The following is a 19,954-nucleotide window of genomic DNA, read 5'->3' as shown; positions in this document are numbered from 1 at the left end:
TTGTCTGTTTCCTCGTCAAGTGCTTCAGCATTGAGTCTTTATCCCAGCTTTTTAAGACACTGGATCTATAATAATAGTCTTAAATTTAGTTGTTGTGAGGGTGTCTTAGCTCAAATATTTCTATTAAGCTATTGGTTGAATACCTTTACCAATTTTGCTACTGCTTGTTTGAAAGGAGATGGAGTGATCGTGATTCACAATGAGCCTTAATCTCAGGGCAGAGAATGAGTGTGTTATTTTTGGACATTTATAAACTTTTTTCCCCTCTGCGCAAGTTTACATTTACAAGACAGGGCAACAACACTGCAAAGAGTAAAACAGGGAGAAACCAAGCAAAGAGACATCAATTGGAGTGAACGAGTTGTGGTTGGGTGACAGGTCATCTCTATGCTTCAGTGATTCCTGGCAGATGGAATTGCCCTCTTGTGGCTATGGGCAGCTGGTGTGGAGTAGAGCAGATTTGAGGCTGCCGATCTTTACACCAGTGTTTAGCCTACTAGCCAGATGAGGCTGTGAAAGGATACAGGTCACACTGTATGGTAGAATTGTTATGCTTAAGAAGCTAAAAATGAAGCAAAATGGAAATGCTAATGATGTAATAGCTAATTCATAAATATAATTTCCAGCTTGTTTCGTATTTTGAAACTAAACATTCGTTTGAATTGGTGGTTCAGAATATGTTTGCTTGCATTACAGTATTATAAAAATAATAGTACTCAGTGAGTGTGGGAGACTTTTAGGATGGGCTGACCTACTCTGCAAGTAATTATGTTCATTGCCAGAAATGGTGATTTGGCATATTTTATTTTACAAAAACTCATTCTCTAATATTTGCTTTGGGTTGTTACAGTTTTGTAACCTGAACCGAGAAACATATTGCTTATGGAGCAAAAGTCCAGCTAGCAATACAAATTGCTTTTTGTGTTTTTTAGACCTTATCTTTCTGTCCTTACACAGGCAAAATTCCCATTTGACTAATAAGGGATTTTGTCTGAGAAGGGAGAACAGTGTTGGGTGGTGTACTTGTTTAATGTTATCAGCTGTCAGTACTTAAAAACATTTCAAGAATCAGTGTCTAATCCATGTAGATTTGCTGAATTGAAATTGCTGACAGAGAACCTTGATCCAACTCCCCTTGGAAGTTATTTCAATTAATTACTGTTTTGGAGCAGCTAGTCCTGGAACCCACAAGGGCAGAGGCAATTTTTGATTTGGTCCTATGCGGTGCACAGGATTTGGTCCAAGAGGTGAATATATCTGAACAGCTCAGTAACAGCAACCAAAATTTAATTAAATTTAACTTTCTTGCAGGGGGGAAGTGCCAAAAAAACCCGCCACAGTAGCATTTAACTTCAGAAAGGGGAATTACACAAAAATGAGGAGCAGAAAATTAAAAGGAACAGTCACAAGAGTAAAATGCCTGCAACTCCATGGAAACTTTTTTTAAAAGTCATAATAGAGGTTCAAAATAAATGCATACCCCAAATAAAAAAAACAGTAAGAAGACCAAAAAAAAAAAAATTAAATGGCACAATGGCTAAACAACCGTGTAAGAGAAGCACTTGGATACAAAAAGACATCCTTTAAACGTTGGAAGTCAAATTCTAATGAAGAAAACAGAAAATAACATAAATTCTGGTGAGTCAAATGTAAAAGTATAATTTGGCAGGCCAAACAGATTTTAAAGAGTAACTAGCAAAAGACAAAACTAACAGCATTTTTTAAGTACATCAGAAGCAGGAAGCATGTCAAACAACTCAGTGGGGCCACTGCACAAATGAGGTGCTGAAAGAGGACTCAAGGAAGACAAGGCCATTGCAGAGAAGCTAAATGAATTATTTACATTGATCTTCACTGCAGAGGCTGTGATGGAGATTCCTACATTTGAGTCATTCTTTTAGGTGAAAAGATAAGGAGGACTTGTGGCACCTTAGAGACAAACAAATTTGTTAGAGCATAAGCTTTCGTGAGCTACAGCTCACTTCATCAGATGTAGCTCACGAAAGCTTATGCTCTAATAAATTTGTTCGTCTCTAAGGTGCCACAAGTACTCCTTTTCTTTTTATGGATACAGACCAACACGGCTGCTACTCTGAAACCTGTCTTTTAGGTGACAAATCTGAGGAAGTGATTGGAGGTGTCAATAAAAGAGGTTTTGGAAGAAATTGATAAATTAAAAAATAATAAGTCACCAAGACCAGATGGTATTCAGTCAAGAGTTCTGAAGGAACTTAATGAAACTGTAGAATGACTAACTGTGGTGTGTACCCTATCGCTTAAAATCAGCATCTGTATCAATGACAGGTGGACAGATAATGTGATGCCAATTTTAAAACAAATGCTCCACAGGAAATCCTGGCAATTACAGGATGGTAAGCTTAACTTCAGTACCAGGCAAATTGGTTGAAACTATAGTAAAGAACAGTATTATCAGACACATAGATGAACATGATATGTTGGGGAAGAATCAACACTGCTTTTGTAAAGAGAAACCATGCCTCACCACCAATCTATTAGAATTCTTTGAGGGTGTCAAACATATGGACAAGGGTGATCCAGTGCATTTAGTATACATGGACTTTCAGAAAGCCTTTGACATGATCCTTCATCAAAGGCTCTTAAGCAAAGTAAGGAGTCATGGGATAAGAGGGAAGATCCTCTCATGGGTCAGTAACTGGGTAGAGATAAACAGTTTTCCCAGTGGAAAGAGTTAAATAGTGGGCTGTTACTCTGAAATCACCGTGTTAGTCTGTATTCGCAAAAAGAAAGGGAGTACTCGTGGCACCTTAGAGACTAACCAATTTATTTGAGCATAAGCTATCGTGAGCTACAGCTCACTTCATCGGGTGCATACTGTGGAAAGTGTAGAAGATCTTATTATATACACACAAAGCATGAAACAATACCTCCTCCCACCCCACTCTCCTGCTGGTAATAGCTTATCTAAAGCTATCTTATCACTTTAGATAAGCTATTACCAGCAGGAGAGTGGGGTGGGAGGGGTGGGAGGAGGTATTGTTTCATGCTTTGTGTGTATATAATAAGATCTTCTACACTCTCCACAGTATGCATCCGATGAAGTGAGCTGTAGCTCACGAAAGCTTATGCTCAAATAAATTGGTTAGTCTCTAAGGTGCCACAAGTACTCCTTTTAAATAGTGGGGTCCCCCAAGGATCTGTACTGAGACCAGTGCTGTTTAACATGTTCATAAATGATCTGGAAAAAGGGGTAAACAATGAGGTGGCAAAGTTTTCAGATGATACAAAATTATTCAAGATAGTTAAGTCCAAAGCAGACTGGAAGAGATTCAAAGCAATCTCACAAAATTGGTTGATGGGGCAACAAAATGTCAGATGAAATTCAATGATGAAAAATGCAAAGTAGTGGACATTGGAAAAAATAATCGCAACTCTACATACAAAATGATGGGGTCTAAATTAGCTGATACCACTCAAGGAAAAGGATCTTGGAGTCATTGTGGATAGGTCTCTGAAAAGATCTGCTCAAAACACATAGCAGAAGTAAAAAAAGCTAACGATGTTAGGAAACTTTAGTGTAACCCTTCTACCAGTCAGAGTTGGCAGCAACTAGGGCCGGGTTCAGTATCTAGAGGTTACTTTTCAACAATACAATGCAAAACTGGCTCGAGCCCCCGCCCAGTGACCTGGGACCATTACACACCACCGCCTGGCCACCTCTAAGAGGTAATACTTCCCTTCTCACAAGCACAGAGTCTGAGTATAGCAAAAACTTTTAATAAAAGGAGGGAAGTAAGTTTGCATTAATTTGGGAAAACACCACAAACAGGGTTCATAAACATAAATCATGAGCAAAACACCCAACACCCAAGTAAGTTCCCTCCGGTTCTTAAGTCCAGCCACCGAGTGTCCCTTTAATGGGCCCATCCCTTCTCTGAACCCCACTCACAGTTGCCATTCTTGGTCAGTGCCAACCCAAAGTTCAGAAGTGCATCTGCAGAGTTCACCTCCCACCCTGGGTGGAAGGGGGGTAAGAAGATACCTTACTCATTCCACTGCCTCGGTGTTTGCTCACCACGCCCCTCCACCAGCTGCCCTGCTGGCCGATCACCACAGCTCTCCGCCAGCCGCCCGGCTGGCCGATCACCATGCCTCTCTGCGGGGCTCCTCTCTGGCCCTCTCCATCAGCTGCCTTGCCAGCTGATTGCTGCATCTCTGCTCCAGTTACCTTGCTGGTCGATTGCCGCACCTCTCCACTGGCCACCTTGCCAGTCGATTGCCAAGATATCTTCAAAGTCCAGGCATTTTGCAGTGTGGATGCAGCGTGGGTTCTGGGTTGCTAGACTCAGGTCTGGAGAGTCTCCTAATGCTATCCCACAATCCCCTAGGCTGTCTCTCCCATCCCTTCTATCCCAAAACTTCACATTCACTTTTCAGGAGCCAGAAGAAATCTCCTGGTTCAAATGCAGCTACTTGATGTTTAACCTTTCATTTCCACATGGAATGGTCAACTGGAAACACAGCCACCCTCATGTGTATTATGGCCAGCCCTAAGAAGTCCTGCATCAAGTGCACTGCTAGCTGGCTAGAGGAACACAACTGGATTCTGGTTAACCTCTGGTGGAAGATAAGCAAGACGTTCGACTTCAGCAAGAGCACAATAAATGATTGTATCTATAAGGCTATATCCGAGTGGCTGGTAGCATTTGGGATCGACTGGACAGGAGAACAACGCAGAGAGCTAATGAAGTGGCAGAAGAAAGGCTACCACAAAGTCAAAGGTTCTAATGGCACCTCTGGGAACTCCCTGTGTTCCTGCCTCTTTTATGAGAAATTAGGCTGAGTACTGTCGCTGTAGCAAGCACTGGGACCACAGTGGTGCATGACAATCTGTTGAGCAGGGATGGGACCCAGATAGCCCCCCAGCCATAGACTCCACCGGAGGAGAGCTATCTGCTGGGTGAAGGACAAAAAAATGACTCTGCTGTTTAGGCCAGTCATCAAGTTGAGCTGTTTGGGGACAGCCCTGGGGAGCAAGCACTGGAGCCAGAATCTGGTAAATATTGGCCACCATGTTTGTTATGACAGTATACTGTGTGTTGAAATACACAGCCAGTATTTATATTATTAATAACACATCTCCATACATTTCAGGAAGCTTTTTAAAATAGACATAGGTTGGTATTATCTTAAAAAAAAATCCCACCACTGCCACACACCATAACATAGCCCAACTGCAAATACCATTTCATTCCCTCTCCTGCATGGAATGCAAATACATTATGTGGGTGCAACAAAGCATCCATGATTTCCATTCCACCTGTGGATCCAGCATGAGTCAAGACTGTTCTGCTGTCTAGCTGTGTATCAGTTCAGAAATTCAGCACTGTCTTGAGTCTACTTCTGGTGTTAAAGGTTCCTGGTTCTCTTTACAGATATTGTGCAAAATACAGCAGGCCACAGTAATGCAGACTGCATTGACAACTTTGGCTCCAGATGGTTCTGAAGGCACCACCAATGGTTGCACATTCCTCCACTGTCCTACAGCTGTCAGGGATGAGGGCCTGCAGCTGCCCAGTTGCCAGGCATCCAAAGAGTGCAGCTGGGCCACAGCAGAACCACCTGATTAGCTAAGGCATTCGGGTGGTTTGCTCTTTAGCTTCAGATCTCAATGCATGTGCCTGCAGATTCTCTGCCTTCCTGTGCTTGCTTCATTCCAAACCCTGCATTTAGCCTCATTCCAGCCTAGACCATGCCTTGCATCTGGTCTTTATCCAGTCCTCTCCCAGCCTTGCTCCTGCCTTGGAACCAGCCCGGATCCTGCCTTTGTTGACTCCAGGTAATCCTGTTCTGACCCTCAGCCTTGGCTCCTGACTCTGATGCCATTTCAATCCTCGGCTTCGGCATTTAGACTCTATGGTTTGGACCTTTGGCTCTGACTCTGCCTTGATTTTGGGCTCTGACACTCTGACTCTGCCTTGATTTTGGGCTCTGGCATTTGGAATCCATCCACTAGGCCTGGCTCCTGCTCCAGCCACTAGGCATGACAGCTTACAACCCAGTCTCCTGAAAACAGCTACAGAGTGTGTAGCTGAACCTTCTTTTGCCAAGTCCTCTGAAATCAGGGTATGGTTTCATAAGCAATGGCAATGGGGGCTAAGCGGGTTCCCCTAGAATAACTGGGGACAGTGACAACATTTATAACAATGTCATTTGCTGAGACTGATGTTTCAGCTTGTCCAAGAAAGTAAAGTTCTGATCTCCAGAACACCCTGGCATTATGTACCCTGCCAGTGCATCCCTTATTAGGATCCATGAATCTGGCCCTGATGGAGTAGTACTCTTTGTGGTGTATGTGCTCATTGTGGAGGGAAAACTCTAAGCCCATTCTCTCATGCAAAAGTTCTGGACCCACTGCTAGTCATCCCAGGTCCACATGATGATGTGTTCCAACCAATCTGTGCTTGTGGCTCTGCTCCGGAAGTGCTTGTCTACACAGGGGGAATCTGTGGCTAAGGCAACAGACACAAGCATCATTAGCTGGGTTGCTACTAGCATGTCAGTACCCCCCTCCAAAATGTGCCTTTGGCAAGTCAAAAACTGCTGCCAAAATGTTCATCCTGTCTCATAGATGCTATGCCTGACTCCCAAAATAGAGCTGATAGCATGAGGTGGAAAATTTTTTCCACTGGGTCAGGATCCATGTTGATGGCTCTGGCTGCTGGGAACATGCAAACACAAAATGGCTTGGCTGGATACATTGTTGGGCTAAACCCACTCAAAACACATTCCAGTGGGAATGATAGACAAGCTCTCCCACAACTCACTATGAATCAAGCCCGAGAATCGTTACAGCTGATGTGGGCATTAGGAACCTTGGGATATGATGATATATGCCTACCAAAGCTGAAGTTCTTACTCAAGTCTGCTTAGTGAAGTATGGATGTGCCAGCATGGTTGTAAGGCCCAAGGTAGCCAATGGCGAACACTCCAAGCATGGGTTTGGAAGCACTGAGTCTGCAGGTATGGCTCACACAGACCCAGGATTACTATGCTGTGTAGATATATTCAAAAATGTGGAATGTGATGTCATAGAATCATAGAATATCAGGGTTGGAAGGGACCTCAGGAGATCATCTAATCCAACCCCCTGCTCAAAGCAGGACCAATCCCCAATTTTTGCCCTAGATCCCTAAATGGCCCCCTCAAGGATTGAACTCGCAACCCTGGGTTTAGCAAGCCAATGCTCAAACCACTGAGCTATGCCTCCCAGCCTGTTTCTTTAAAATGTTTGAGCACTCCCCCCACCCTTGTGGAAATGCTCCTTTTCCTGTTAGTTTCAGGTTTTTGCAGCCAGTACAATAAAGTTTACCACAGCGGACAGCTGTGAGTCCATCAGCTCCCTCTGTGTCTGGGTCTATCTCCTTCTCTGTGGGGTCCAAATATAACATTTGGCCACAGGATTAATATTCCATGAGTGTCCACTGCTGCCTCTGCCTGAAGCAGAAAAACTAAGCAAATAGTATTGTGAAAACGGGGGAAAGTTCACTTTGAGACACAAGGTGATAGACTGCTGGATTTGCAGCTGGGACAATATGAGGTAGCTAGCTCGAGAGGGGGAAATAGGCAAATAAAGATAGAACAAAGGAAAGGGGTAGTGCAATTACTGCTGAAGCCAGGGCTGGCCCTAGACAAATGGCACCTCAGGCAAAGTGTCTTTGACTCCTCCCCTCCATTAAACAGTAATTAAACATTACATTTTAAGTATGGCAAAAAGAAGTGTTTCTTTTATTTTTTTGTGTAGATAGGGGTTTCATAGATATCTCTGGCATCTCATTAAATATGTTCTTTTATTATTCACTACTTACACTCTTCAAGTCTTAAGACACAAGTACACTTTCACAATTACACAGTAAAACAAAGTTCACAATATTGCAGCTGGGCTCTCCACTTCACTTCACTTCGTTCTTATATCTCACTGACTGACTGGCGATGCCCCACCTCTTTTCTGCCCATGACGGCATGGCTGACAACATTCTAGGAGGTTCAAGGAAAATGTAATTCTCAGAAAGTCTACAAAGGTCCAGAACATTCCAGGAAATTAGTGAAAAATGAATCCACATACAGAATACCAGAAACATTTTACTTCAAACATTTTATTTTCCCTTTTGTTGTCAACAACAAAAATAGCCCCCTGATCCTGGTACCCCCCAAGCCCAGCAACCCCCAAACACGGTACCGCAGGCAGTCGCCAGGGTTGTCTGGCCCTAAATCTGGCCCTGGCTGGAGCTGTTCAAACCAAAAAGCAGTGAGGAGAAAGCAAGCAGCCATATTGATTGACCACTTGCAAGAAGGCAGGCAGAAACAGCGTAGCCCGCACTGAGAGCGCCCACGCGCAGCCAAAGGAAGAATTCTGCAGTTTGCTGTGTACACACACAGCCACGAGAGGGTGACTGAGTGCAGTAACAAAAAAGACAGTTTCCCTGTGGAAGCGCAAATTTCCAGGAGGCATGAAATCCAACAGAAGAGCTGAGAAATGGCAACTTTTATGGGCAATGATGGTGAATTGTATGACAACTGCAAATCATGGGTTGTGTTTTGACCATTTGTAACCTGCAGCATCATTCCACATGGGCAAAGAATTTCAACCTTGCTGACAGTAATGGGTCCAAAGGCGCATGGACTGCTGCATGATCTGTTGTTTCCAACTGCGCCTGGGACTGCCGCATACGCTGCAATTGCTGCAGTAATGCAGGAATGTTTTTCTCCTATGTCATCAATGAGAGTGGTATGATATCGGTTTCATTAAATCAGGGAAAGGGAGAGTTGGTAGCACAGTTTGTTGCTGCTCTAAGGAAGCTGTCAGATTATTGTTTGGACAAACATTAAGTGATGCCTCATGTGGCCAATTAGTCTCTGAATTACTCAATGACCAGATCTGGAAGAATCTAAGTATCAATGCTTACCTTCCAGAAGGCTGTTGAAGTAGTGGTTGCCATGGAGGCCTCAGGGAAGGATTCTCTGGAATTCAGTGTGAACCAAGAAGTTCACCTTCTGAATTGGTGGGACAGAGGACAAAAGACATGTAAGGAATTTCCTTGTGGTCATAGCATGCAAAACTGTGCAGGATGAGAAGGATTGCCAGGCACTTATTTGCAGAAACTGCTAGAAGAAAGGACACCGTTGTGACCTGTTGCACAATACAACAACAATCAAGACAAAGTAACTGTCCATGCAAGAAGACAGGTATGAATTCCTGACTTGCATCCAGTCTTCATAATGTGGAAAAAGACAAGACACTGTGACACTGCCCATGATCTACACAGAGGGCATTCCTAGCTGGTGAGATTCACAAGCTTTCTGGCTCTTCTGTATCAGTGAATGGCACAAAGGGGGGCATACTAGAATGAAGAATTGTGCCCCTCAAATTGAGGTAATTAATCTAACCTCAGAGTGACTGCAAAAATCCTGCTTAATATTTGCATACTGTTCAAGGCTCTGTCATCTGGTTGACTCATCAAAAGAGCATCCCCTTAATTATAGAATTTGCCACCATCTTACAAGTATAAGAGGGTAGGGTAGCATAGACATCTGTGGTAGTCTTTCCATTGATTTCAATGGGGGCTGGATCAGGCCAAAAGTTTGGAAACTTTTTAGTTACAAATATCTATGTCCCAAATCTTTTATTTTTTTGGCATATAAAGTAAGCAGTAGAAGGGCCCCAGCTCTACATTTTGTCTAGCTGAGTCTCTCTGTCTCTCTCACACACACATTCTCATTCTCTCTCTCTCTCTCTCTCTCCCTCCCTGTCTCTCACGCACACGCTGTACAGTTGCAGGAAATATGTATTATGAAGTTTAATGGCATATAAGGAATTTGACACACTGACTCATGTTAATTTCCATCTTTTCAGAAGACAACCATATTGTTCCCTCAGTATAACAAAGCTAATGTTGATGATGCTTGTCATTGCTCTCTCTGGAAATTAATGACTGCTGTTAACTAGGGCCAGCATGACTGGATGGGCTTAAATGATGCAATTGGCTGGAAAGGTTGCTGGCTGGAAAGGTTGACATGCCTCACTGTTGTATATTGTGTTTCAACTCAAAGCTTCACATTACCTCTAATAGCATAATCGCAAAGGGCTCACTGTTGAAATGAGGCAAAGTGGAAATGTGAGGCTGCCTCGCTCCAGTTTGTGACAGAATGAGGGTTGCCTACTGTGCAAAAACACAGGTTATCCATTCAGACCCGAAACAGAGAATGCAGATATTTAAGAAAATGTATAATTTATACACAAAGGCTGCGGAGGGGGGAGGGAGAGAAAGCCCTGCTCTGTTTTTTGGTGTCGAAGAAGTAGAATCTAATTACACTTTTTTTAAATATAGACAACACAAAGCTACACAGCTGTGACTTGCATCTGAATCGCTTCTGAACAATGATGCTCCATTGCCAGGGTACCCTTACTATGTAAAACAGTTCTTTGCCCTTACACAACGGCAAACATCTTCAATTCAAAGGTCAAAAAAACAAGAGCTGGAAATCAGTTGCTAGTGGTATGAGGATTTTTGTAAACAGTATTAGATATTGGATGTGAATGATTTAACCAGGAGTGATGAATGGCAGCAGATGTGTCAGAGAAATTCAGAAACTCTGCCAGTGATCTCAGAAAACCACAGTGCTAGTTATAAACGCATTTATAAAGTATTCCCTAACTAAGGGTGTGTCTGTGCTGCGTTGTTAACCGAATTCTGTGGACCTGGGCTTATGGACTCAATGTTTCCAAGCCTAGGCTTGAGCGTCCTCACTGCATTGTAACCCTGGGTTTATAATTGCTGGATCTGGGTCTCACAGCCATGCTAACATGTCCACATTGCACTACACAGACCATCTGATGTAGGTCTGCCACTTGAGCATGTCATACTGACATGGGTTGGATCTGCGTCTCAGTGGGACTCTGGCTCTGACTCACTCACTCCTGGAACAGGGTCCTAGGACTCCAGTCCTTATTGCTTGCTGACCCAAATAAGACTGATTTTTTTGTGTGGATGGAAGGGGGCTTGGACTCAAACCTGAGTTGGAGCCTGGGCTTAGTGTGGAATGTAAACATACCCTACGGTGTCTAGGCAGGGTACAGCAGCACCCTTTGTTCCTTTACGGCTCAATCCAACCTTCATTGTAGTCAATAGAAAAAGTCCAGTTGATTGTAATGGGTGGTTGATTGAACCCTTAGGAAGGATGACTATGGCTTTCTGTTACACCCCCGACTGGGAAGGAAGCTGGAGACTGAACAGTGTTGAAAAGTGACTGCCAGGGAGAATAGGCCCTTCGGCATGTGGCTCATCAGGCCTTCCTAAATTCTAAAGCAATCCCACAGGCATTCACCAATCTAAAGTGCTGTGGTGGAATTCCTGTACACTGCGATACTCAGGACAAGCACCAGAGTCCGTTCTGAATATGGACCCTTCCCTTTCCACTAACGGCTTTAAAAGCCCACAGAGCCAGTTGAAAACCAAGTTGCAGTTTTGTCGATACCCCTTGAATTCTTTATATTGCCAACAAATTAGGATTGTGACTGCTCAGTGCAATGTACAGGCTTGCTGGAAGCATGTACCACCCTTCTTTACTCTCCACCAGGGCTATAGTCCCTCTCTAATGCTAAGGCTGGAAGGAGGTAGGATTCCTGTCCAGGTTGTGGGCTTCACCTGTTGCAGAGAAAAGTTAAGAACAACCATACATGAATTTACACGAACAAATAAGGCAGTAGGCATGATTGTAACTTTCCATTTGAAATTAACAAGTTCTGCCCTGGGAAGGGGAAATGTTTTGTATACAAAATGCCTCTGTGAAAGATTAATCTGTCTACCTGGGGTGACTCTCTTCCTTTTTCCATGTTGTCTGTTCCCCAAGGATGTAAGAGGGAGGAGATTCACCTTTTGCTGGTGATTCTTTTCCATCTACCTCTTTATTAAGAAGAAAAACGCAGTGCGAAACAACCAAATTTAACACAATTTAAATTTCTTTGGGTTCCTCCCCCACCCCAAATACTATGATGGGAAGTTGTTTTCCTTTCTGATCCTTTCTATGACACTCAGTTAAACAAAAAGGCTGCTCTGTGTGCAGACTTTTCTCCCCCCACTCCTTTCGTGTAAAGGCTTAGGGATTATCCATAAAGTTCATAGAACACATTTAAGAATCATCTGGAAAGAGCGAAACCCTTTCATTGGTTACACAGGGAACAATCCTACTTTGACAGGGAGAGAGAACTGTGTTGACTCTCTTACAGATTCAGATGTTCCTTGAGGGCATTCGGGTCAATGTTCCTTTCTTGAAAGGCGTTTGAAGCAAGCATGTTTCAGCTCTTGACAGCATGCGGTCTGCCCACTGTGCAAAACAGAGGGTATCCATTCAAACCTGAAATAGAAAATGCTGATATTTTAGAAAATGTATAATTTATACACAAAAGCTGGGGGGAAAATTGCAATGTTTCCAGCATCTAAGTAGAATCTAATTACACTTAAAAAAAAAATTGGCAGCACAAAACTATCCAGCTGTGACTTGCCTGTGACTCATTTTTGTATCGCAGAGGATGCTTTTCTGGTGTGCCTTTCATTCACAAGGCAATATATTTTGTGATTGTCCAAGGTCACCATAGGTCAAAACATGTTGCTGAGTCATAGTAAGATGTTTATTTGCAATTATTTTTTTATATGCATCTCTCTTCAGCAGAAGCCATATCCAAATCATCTTTAAAATGGGGTAATTCAGTCTGTTAATTATACTAGGTCAGGCTTTTACAGAATGGTGCTTGTCCATGCTCTGTTTTTAAAAATATGAATTAAACAATAGGGTTGTGGTGACAAATTTACATTGATTGTTGGTGTTTTATTGTAGTAAGTTTCCTCTTTCAACTTCTGCTCATAGTAGGGATGAAAAATAATATAATCTGCCCAGGTATTAGCGAAGACCTTGACCTTGCATTCGATCCACACAAGCAGACTCCTACACCTATGCAGAGTCCCACTGGAGTTAGAGTCTCTACATGGATCAGATTGCAGGATTGATGCCAAAGAAGATTAATTACATCTGCTTTTACCTTGAAACAAACCAACCTGGGAGTACGTTTATAAGTATTTTTTTCTTTAAATATTTCAAAGTGATGTTTGTGTTGGCGATTCGTATCTAGTACCTGTGTAGGGTGAAGTTCATTTTTTAATTCACAGAACACAAGCAGTGAAATCTTCCAAATATTTAATGTGCCTCAGATGTGACCAGGAGGGCCCATGTGTAAAAATGAGAGAATAGCTCAGCCTCTAGGATAATTTAATCCTTGTGTTCTAACAATTACTATGGTAGTGGTTGTGATATGGGAGTTTGTCTACTAAGAAATGGAGAGAGACTACCAAGTCAGTTAAATTAGGCTGCCCCATAGCCATAAGATTGCAAAGTTCAGAAGTGACTACCAAGCTCTGGGAGTAAAGGTGAAGGACTTGGGGGTGCAGTAGTGTTCTCTTTGATCCTTCTGGTCAAGGGTAGAGGTCCAGGCAAAGACAGATGCATCCTGGAAGTGAATGCGTGAGACTTGGTGGGATAATACATGTGACTGGAATATTGGTATAGAAGGGTATAGATTGCTCAGGAAGGATGGGCTGAGACTGAGATGGAAATAGGAGGCAGTTGTTGACAGTCTCTGGGGAAAAAGGGGTAAAAAACAAGGGTGATGTCATGACTCATGGTAGGGGTCTACTATATATCACCTAATGCGAAAAGGTGGATGACTCTTTTAAACAACAAATAAAATCATCCAAAGCACAGGACTTGGTGGTGATGGGAGACTTCAACTACCCAGACGTCTGTTGGGAAAATAACACAGCAGGGTACAAATTATCCAACAAGTTCTTGGAATGTATTAGAGGCAATTTTTTTTATTTCGGAAGGTGGATAAAACTGCTAGGGGAGAGGCTGTTCTGAATTTGATTTGTGACAAAAAGGGAGAATTTGAAAGAGGAAGGAAGCTTAGGTGAAAGTGATCATTAAATGATAGAGTTCATGATTCTAAGGAATAGTAGGAGGGAAAACAGCACAATAAAGATAATGGATTTCAGGAAGATAGACTTTAGCAAACTCAGGGAGCTGGTAGGTAAAATCCCATGGGAAGCAAGTCTAAGGGGAAAAGCAGTTTGAGAGAGCTGGCAGTTTTTCAAAGAGACATTATTATGGGCAGAAGTGCAAATATCCCACTTCATAGGAATATATGGCAAGAGACCACCTGGGCTTAACCAGGAGGTCTTCAATGATCTGAAACTCAAAAAGGAGTCCTACAAAAAGTAAAAACTAGGTCAAATTACAGAGAATGAATATAAAAAACAACACAACGTGTAGTGACAAAATTAAAAAACCAAGGCGCACAATGAGACTAAACTACCTAGAGACTTAAAGGGTAACAAGAAAACATTCTACAAATACATTAAAAACAAAAGGAAGACCAAGGACAGGATAGGCCTGTTACTCGATGAGTGGGAAAAGACAATAACAGAAAATGTGGAAATGGCAGAAGAGCTAAATGCCTTTTTTGTTTGTTTTCACAAAAAAGGTTAATAGAGATTGAACATCTAACATAGTGAATGCCAGCAAAAATGAGGTAGGATCTGAAGCTAAAATAGGAAAAGAACAAGTTAAAAATTACTTAGACAAGTTAGATGTCTTCAGATCACAAGGGCCTGGTGAAATACATCCTAGAATACTCAAGGAGATGACTGAAGAGATATCTGAGCCCTTAGTGGTTATCTTCAATAAGTCATGAATGACAAGAGAGATTTCAGAGGACTGGAAAAGGATGAATATAGTGCCAATCTTTAAAAAGGGAAATAAGGAAAATCTGTGAATTACAGTCCAGTCTGTTTAACTTCTGTACCTGGAAAGATAATGGAGCAAGTAATCAAGCAATCAGTTTGTGAACACCTAGTTAATAAGCTGATAAGTAACAGTCAACATGGATTTGTCAAGACAAATAAAGTCAAACTAACCTAACCGCTTTCTTTGACAGGATAACAAACCTTGTTAATGGGGGGAAGCAGTAGATGTGGTATAGCTTGATTTTAGTAAGGCTTTTGATACTATCTCACATGACCTCCTCATAAACAAACTAGGGAAATATAGCTCAGATGTAGCTACTATAAAGTAGATGCACAACTGGTTGGAAAACTATCCCCAGAGAGTAGTTATCAGTTGTCCACAGTGAAGCTGGAAGGCCATGTCAAGTGGAGTCCTGGAGGGATCGGTCCTGAGTCTGGTTCTGTTCAGTATCTTCATCAGTGACTTGGATAATGGCACAGAGAGTACACTTACAAAGTTTGCGGATGATACCAAGCTGGGAGGAGCTTCAAGTGCTTTGGAGAATAGAATTAAAGTTCAAAATGATCTGGACAAACTAGAGAAATGGTCTGAAGTAAATAGGATGAAATTTAATAAGGACAAATGCAAAGTGCTCAACTTAAGAAGGAACAATCAATGCACACATACAAAATGGGAAATGGCTGCCTAGGAAGGAGTACTGTGAAAAGGGATCTGGGGGCTATTGTGGATCACAAGCTAAATATGAATCAACAGTGTAACACTGTTGCCAAAAAAAAGCAAACGGCATTCTGGGATGTATTAGCAGGAGTATTGTAATCAAGACATGAGAAGTAATTGTTCTGCTCTACTCCACAGTGAGACCTGAACTAGAGTATTTTGTCCAATTCAGGGTGGAACATTTTAGGAGAGATGTGGACAAATTGGAGAAAGTCCAGAAAAGCACAACAAAAATGATTAAAGGTCTAGAAAACATGACCTATGAGGAAAGATTGGAAAAAAGGGTGTGTTTAATCAGAAGAAGAGAAGACTGGGGGTGGAGGGGAATGATAAGTTTTCGAGTGTATAAAAGGTGGTAAAAGGAGAAGGGAGAAAACTTGTTCTACTTAACCTCTGAGGATAGGACAAGAAGCAGTGGACTTAAATTGCAACAAAGGATGTTTAGGCTGGACATTAGGGAAAACACTACCTATCAGGGTAGTTAAACAGGGGAACAAATTGCCTAGGGAGGATGTGGAATCTCCATCATTGGGGGATTTTAAGATCAGGTTAGCCAAACACCTATCAGGAATGGTCTGGTTATTACGTAGTCCTGCCTTGAGTGCAGGGGACTGGACTAGATGACCTAATGAGGTTCCTTCCAGTCCTACACTTCTATGATTCTATGAGTTTTAGTCAGTGGGCTGGATTTGAGCCAATGACCTAGACATGACAAGCTATGTGTCATTCCTGATATTCTCATTCAGTCCATCCCCTTGTTTACTTAAAATATATACCCTATACAGCTGAATCGTCTGTTTTATAAGAGCACCTTTGGGGAAAAAATAGAAGTGCATTACAATTGTTAAACAATAGGGGACAAAAATAATGTCTTAAAAATAATGTCCACCTGACTGCAGGGAAGAAACAGAAAAATGAATAGAGTTAGTGAAAAAGGGGATGGGGAAGTTATGAAACATTTCAAAGTCATATTCATTCCACAGGTTTGGATAAGGAATAGTTTTTCATTTATTCAAAACTTTTTTAAAAATGTGTTAGAAAATTTTCAAGTTTGTTTATTTTGTTTTTCAGTTATTCAGTTTTTCTGATCTGTCACTTTTCCCACTCCCCTCATTTTTTATTTTTCATGCCATGGGAAACGTGAAGTAAAATGAGAAGAAAAAAAGCAGGACAGTGGAGGAAAAACAATAAGCTAAAAATAGACTATTATTTGGTTTACCACTTTCACTGAAAAAAACATGGAAAATTTTAAGAAAAACAATGAAATAAGTGAAAATATCTTGTTTCAGAAAAGGCAATTTTTCAACAACTTGACCAACTGTAGAAATGTATCTTTTTGTACCCTGTATTGTTACTCTGTACTTTACAGGAGCTGCTATGTTCCACCTGCAAGATATGCCACTCAATATTGCAACCTCAGTAGATCTATATAGTTGGTTTTAAAAAAAAAGATGGGAGTGGGGAATTCACAATTTACAACAAAATTTTTTTACCACCTATAAAGTTCATTGGATCACTTGATGACTACCTTTTCTGTTCATTCCCTCTGAAGTTCCTGGCTTTAGCCAATATCGGAAGACAGGATGCTGAACTAGATGGACCTATGGTCTGACCCACTATGGCCATTCTTGTGTTCTTATGTTCATTAAAGGGAAAAAAGGGATTTTTTTTTTTGTGAAACTGTTGCAAAAAAAATTTGGTTTGACTAGATAATCCAACACACATTTTGGCTGAATATCCCAACATATTCAATTAACACTGAAAATCAGTTTGTAGAAAGTTCCAATTAAGATTAGGAAGCGCTGATATAAAAATATCAGCACTGAAAGTATGAGCTATTCTAATAACCATAATGATCTATGTAGGAAGATGCTTAGAAAATCCTATTACGTCTTGAAGTTTCATAAAGTCTATTTATTAATTCGATGTGCCACGTTTTTTCCCTGGACCCCAATTTAGCAAAACACTTCAGCATGTTGATCTTTGATTACTTAAGTCCCATTGATGTCAATGGCACTTTAGCAGATGTTGAAGTGCTTTTGCTCATTTAATACAGTGGAGGCCACAGTCCCTGCTTCAAAGACAGTTCAGTAAGAAAAGAAAAATGAAGTGTGTGGGTAACCAGGTGCAATCGTTGTGATGAGTGGTACATGTCTGATTAGTTATAAGGATAGGTGTACTTTTTTTTAAGTTGAACACACTAAGTTGTCACCCTAGATTCAATTCCAGTGTCCTTACCCACCTTTCTTCCAACATTTATGCCTTTCCTACACATAAATTATCACTTTACATGTAGGGTAAATATATTAAATAAGTAGGTTTCCTGCAGGCATCATGGAAGAAGTGGAGAGATGTACATGATGAGAGGAGAGCGGCTTTGTGACTCATCTAAGGAAGGGTGTTTCATGTATAAGTATGGCGGAAAGTATGGAGATAGTTGCACGGATCCAAAATTTGTATCAAATATATTCACAGCTGTGTCCCTCTGCAAATTGACTTCCCTTACTGGGGACCTGCAACCTGAAAGTTAAATTAGCTAATAGAAGTATGTTTTAAACTAGGAGAAACCAGTTCTTCGTGAGATAGGAAATACTCCTTCAGGTGGCTATGTGATGTCATCAGCAGGCTCAGATGGGGAACTAAAGCAAAGGATAGATTAAATGTGTTGCCAGAGGTCATATAGGAAATTTGTGGCTGTGCTGTGAGTTGAACCCAGTTCTCATAAATTCTAGTTCAGTACCCTATCTAATAGTCCATCCTGCCTACCCAAAATGTATTTATAATTTCTCGGTCACCACATATTCTGTTACTGATTTTGGAATGTGCACAGTTAATTATTCATTTTAAAAGATTTTCTGTTCATCTTTATTTTAACATTGCCTTAAAACTGATGTGAAAGGTTTTAATGAAGGTGTGAAATACGTGGCAGTTAAATCTATCATATGCTATAGCACCTGTTAATTTCAACTGTTCATTTGAAGCTGTTAACATTATCGTTAGCATTCAGTTCAATTCACAACTTGACTCTTAGTTTTGTATATTTATATAAATTTAATGGATCTCATTGCTTAATATTTTGTATTTCTGCCACTTTGTTAACATTGTGCAGCAGTTAGGTAAGGATGCTGAAAGGCAGGATTGCAACCTGATGTCACAAAATTTAAACTACAAAATGAGAAAAAATGCAAGTTAATAATTCAAGATTTGTCCTGAATTTTCCTAGGAAAATTTGGATACATTCAAATCTCTGGAGCCTGCCAGTGGCCTCCATCCATTTAAATCTGATTTAAACACAAATCTCATTTTAATGCTTAGATACTGCTAACATGAAAATCTGACCTGCTGCATTAAAATTATAATTTTAACAATAGATTTCAGATTAAATTAAACAATATATACCTTTCTATTCCTCCTAAAGCACTGTGGGGACAGATGGCATTGTGCTTATGACAATGATCCTGATGGTATTCTACATCAGCAGCACCACTAATATTTTAGAATTGCAGACTTGTTATAGTCAAGATTAGTGAAGAAGTGAAACAACATGGCCGAACAGTGTTCAGATAAAGCGGCTTCAGTATCTAGTGACTTTGTCCACTGCATTTGATAGACTGGTCCTAATGTGAATCTTTTTATCCATGTACTATGGGCAGGATTCCAATTCCTTTACTCTGGCTTAATTACATTTTATTACATCAGAATCTGTACTCGTGGAAGAAAACTCTAAAATTACATATATAATTCATTGATTATAAACTAATCATTTGATGGAATTGTGCTACTTGCCCTCAACTAAATAAAATAGTGTAAGTGGTGGCACTACAGGATTTATGGCAGCCTGCCCTCTTATCATTCACTCCTTCACTCTGCATGCATATTCTCAACACGCCCTATCAGCAATGAAGGGAAAACTCCTGGCTCTTGCTTCCAGTGCCCCAGCTACAAGGACACTAGGGAATGGGGCAAAGTGGACAATTCTCAATTGCTTGGTTCAGCCCACAGAAACGTGGGGAAGGTAGCCATAGAGGCAAAAATATAGAAGGGCAAGGGGGGGAAGTGGTAGGCAAGATACTTTGGAAAAGAGAAAAGGGACAAGGAGGAAGGAAAGGGGAGAAAGCAGTTGAGAGACATGTTAAGGTGATTATTAGGTGGCTGATGCGGCAAAAGCTGTAATGCCCCCCCCCCCCCCCCCCCCCCCCCCCCCCCCATGAAAGAGAGTTTCCTTGATCGTTTTTTGTTATCCTCTCTTTGGTATTGGGCAATACACCATGATGTTTGGAAGTATTGTTTCCCTCTCAGGGCATATTTTTGCTTTTATTCCCTTCATATAGTAGTGTGTGTGAGAGAGAGAAATTTAAATTTCCAGTTGTAGAAATTTTTACATAGTCATGATCTTTACTAT

The sequence above is a fragment of the Chelonia mydas genome, chromosome 3 (genome assembly GCF_015237465.2).
Source record: "Chelonia mydas isolate rCheMyd1 chromosome 3, rCheMyd1.pri.v2, whole genome shotgun sequence".
Lineage (NCBI taxonomy): Eukaryota > Metazoa > Chordata > Testudines > Cheloniidae > Chelonia > Chelonia mydas.
This window is presented reverse-complemented; position numbering follows the sequence as displayed.